The following is a 3,664-nucleotide window of genomic DNA, read 5'->3' as shown; positions in this document are numbered from 1 at the left end:
TATATATGTACATATATGTATATATATTAAATTTGGTATAAGATAAAAATTTCAGATATTTGTCTTAAACATTCAGACAAGCAAGCAAATTCATAATTCGGATGTATGACATGAGATGTTATTCCATTCAAATAATTATGAATTATCAGAATTATGAATTTGCTTGTACAAGCGAAAAAACAGTTGTACTGTATACTGGAGCTTTATCTCCGTTAAAATTCTCGTATTCTATATGTATATAACTTAGATTCGTTTCGGCCATCATCGGCCCAGGCCATGACTAACTCAATAGCATCACCTGGAAAAGTCTTTTAATTAATTATATCGTTTGAAGGAGGGCAAGAGTGTGTTGGGGAAAATAGGGAGGGTGGTGGGATTTAGCTGGAGTATGTATGTATAGGCAATAATTATTGCGATAGAAAATATGGACACTAGTAGATCCTCAAAATGTATTTACTTCTATTTTGCGGTGTGTCATACAACATACTTTTATGATCACGACTATCTACATGTGTTTCCGTAGCACAGATTATGAGCAGTTGCATATGCAACCAGGCATAATTTTCTGTGCAGTTTCGTTCTGACAAAACTTAATATTCATAGACGTCACATACTGATCAATGCGGATAATATATCGCTAAGTATTTCGCCCGCCGTGCTAATGTTTCTATCAGCTCGCCGCCTTGTTCATGAATATATATATTGCCCAACATAGTAAAGCTTTCTGAAATAGATGAGGCAAAAATGTGCGACAGAGCGTCTCAGCTCTGCCGGTTTTGTGGCTGGAACCAGTGAAATTGATGTGGTTGCGTGGTCGATGATCACCCTGAATATCTGTGAAACAAGATCAGACTAAAAGAACGATTAGACACGAGTGCACCATGTGGACCAGGGCAAAATTGGTATGGAGATAGCTAGCTCAGAGTAGTAGTAGTATTGGTAGTAGTAGTAGTAGTAGTAGTAGTAGTAGTAGTAGTAGTAGTAGTAGTAGTAGTAGAGGAAGAAGAAGTCGAGGATGATGATGATGATGTTGAAAACTACAACTTGGCCTCTTATACCAATGCAGTTCTATCGAACCTACATACTTTCAACAAATGGTGTACATTAGCATTGATGACGTTTCTCTATTAAATATTTCGACAGTCGTTCTCCTCCAAACTGGACTCTCGGGAAATCTCTCCTTTCCCACATTTTTCCTGCAGATCTGTCCGACCCTGCCACTACATCAATCGAAGGAGTTTGGTAGCATCTGTAAAGGGTATCGTCATAGCCCCTGACTTTCTTATTGAAAAGAAAAAGATAAACAAATTTTTTGACGGTCATAGGCATAAAGTCACAAATTCCGGTGGAAACTGGTCAAATAAATCGATCCACTACTTAGCTGATACTTGTTTAATCGCCCTAAAAATCATAAATGGAGAAGCTTAACCTACGTGTGATTTGAACTCAGAACATAAAGCGACCTAAGTACTGTATACCAATGTCTACTAAATTCTGTCCCCCATGTTGAATAACGGTTTCAAGTTTTAGCAGAAGACCAGCAATTTCGGAAAAGCGGGTAAGTTTATTAGACCGACCCCAGTACCTGACAGGTACTTATTTTATCGATTCCGAAAGGAGGAAAGGCAAAGTCGATCTCGGCGAAATTTGAACTCAGACAGACGAAATACGGCTAAGTATTTCGCCCGGCGTGCTAACGATTCTGCCATCTTGCCGCCTTGCTTATGTTTAATAATAATTCCTTATGTACACTGAAGGTTGTACATTTTTACGAAGTCGGTGTGATCATTGAACCGTGCTCTAAATTTGGTTATTAAACAATTAATCCCAAAATAAGATATTTACTTAAAGAGAGCGTAATTATCAATTATATCCAGGTCATATCCTTTGTCTCAAGTCTCGTCACTAGGCTTAGGTCATGCTACTCGACCCAGGTCAACTCACTAGACTTATTTCACCGGTGATTAAGTTTTCTAATTTCACGACTGTCGCACGAGAAAGTGTAGAGGTGGGTGTTAAGTTGTGGATTTAGTGAGCCAAATAGAAATACTACCCTCTACTGTTGTATTATATTAATACTGTTGTATTATATTAACAGACTGTGCCATAGTCTGCCAACGTTATGTTCAGCAAACTGAACGTATATTTAGCCTCTAAACATGCTCATATAATGAATAATGATCGGAACTATTTTAAGAGTTTAGTTGAACAACAAAGAGATCCTTTTTTGTGAAAACAGTGTGACTTAGGTATAAAATTCCTCTTGATTCTCATCAAAGAGCAGAAATCACCGCAAGCAAATAGAAGCTTTTAGATGAGTCTCAATGTTGCCGGCGTTAAACTTGGTTGTCTGAACAACGTTTGGTAATGAAGACGAACAAAGAAATACCGAAAGTTTCCAGTTTGAATAATACAGTCAGAAGAAGGATAATTGAAACACTTTCTAATATAGCTGAACATGTACTACCAAAGGAAGAAACTGAAATTTGTTTCACAAGCTGATTCATTAACGAATGTCAGCAGCAAAGCTCCGCTTGCTACCACTGATTATTTGTTTCACTCAAGGAATTAAAATTATAAACCAGTTCTTGAGCTAAAAGCCCCCTCAGTTCTACATGAAAAGTAAAGGTTATATTTAATTATGTAGCTGTATATTTAGGCAGATTAGGACTTTCATAGTTATCATAAGCAGGAGTTGGTTCGGTAACTCCAAAACAACAAAGACTAATTTTGATATCTGCTCATTGCTTTTCTGCGTAAGAAGGCCATTATTAGTAAGATATAGAGAACAGAAGTGAAGCTTTAGATATATCAAGTTATAGCAAAGGTCAGCTTTGGAAAAATCTATATGACACACCCATTAACTCTCGGTGTTTTAAGTAGCTTGGTAAAAATATTTGACTCTCGATATAAATTCATGATTTTACAGATATTCTTTTATTCTGTTACTGGTTTCATTCCTTGAGTTGCAGCCAAGCTGAGCACCGTATTTAAGAGTATCAGTCGATCATATCAACCCCAATATTTTAAACAGTATTATTTTACGGAGCTCGCAAGACCTGAAAAGCAAACTCAACTGGAAGAAAATGGAAGCAATCGAGACAGACCGAAATACCGCTAGTTTTTTTTTCATTCGTCTTTGATTCTCCACACCCGACACAGACACTCACCCATTCTCTCACTCGCTCTTGTCACTCTCTCACACACACGCACGCACGCGCGTGCACACTTACTCATTTGCGCGCGCGCGCACATACCCAGAAACACACACGCACACACACATACAAACGTACAAGTATCCGCACAGTTTCCATTTTCTAAATTTTACGCGGCTGTGAACGTGCGTGTGGGTGTATGTGTGTGTGTGTGTGTATAATATTTATATCTATATATTGTAGTGTATTAACCGTAAAGAAAGTCGGTGTTCATTTGAATATAGAACGCATTAACATAATCAAAAACTTTGCATAATAGTCTGTAGTTGAATATGCAATGTACTACTTGGCTGACGCTAGACTTCAAAATGAACACCACCAAAGTGATGTTCATTTTCCACAGGCACGTGGAGAAATGGTTTGGAAAATGGTTTAAAGCAAGATCGAAATATACATACATAAAATATACATACATACATACATACATACATACATACATATATATATAT

This window comes from Octopus bimaculoides, chromosome 2 (assembly GCF_001194135.2).
Source record: "Octopus bimaculoides isolate UCB-OBI-ISO-001 chromosome 2, ASM119413v2, whole genome shotgun sequence".
Classification (NCBI taxonomy): Eukaryota; Metazoa; Mollusca; class Cephalopoda; order Octopoda; family Octopodidae; genus Octopus; species Octopus bimaculoides.
The sequence above is the reverse complement of the archived record's forward strand: the minus strand, read 5'-3'. Positions refer to the sequence as shown.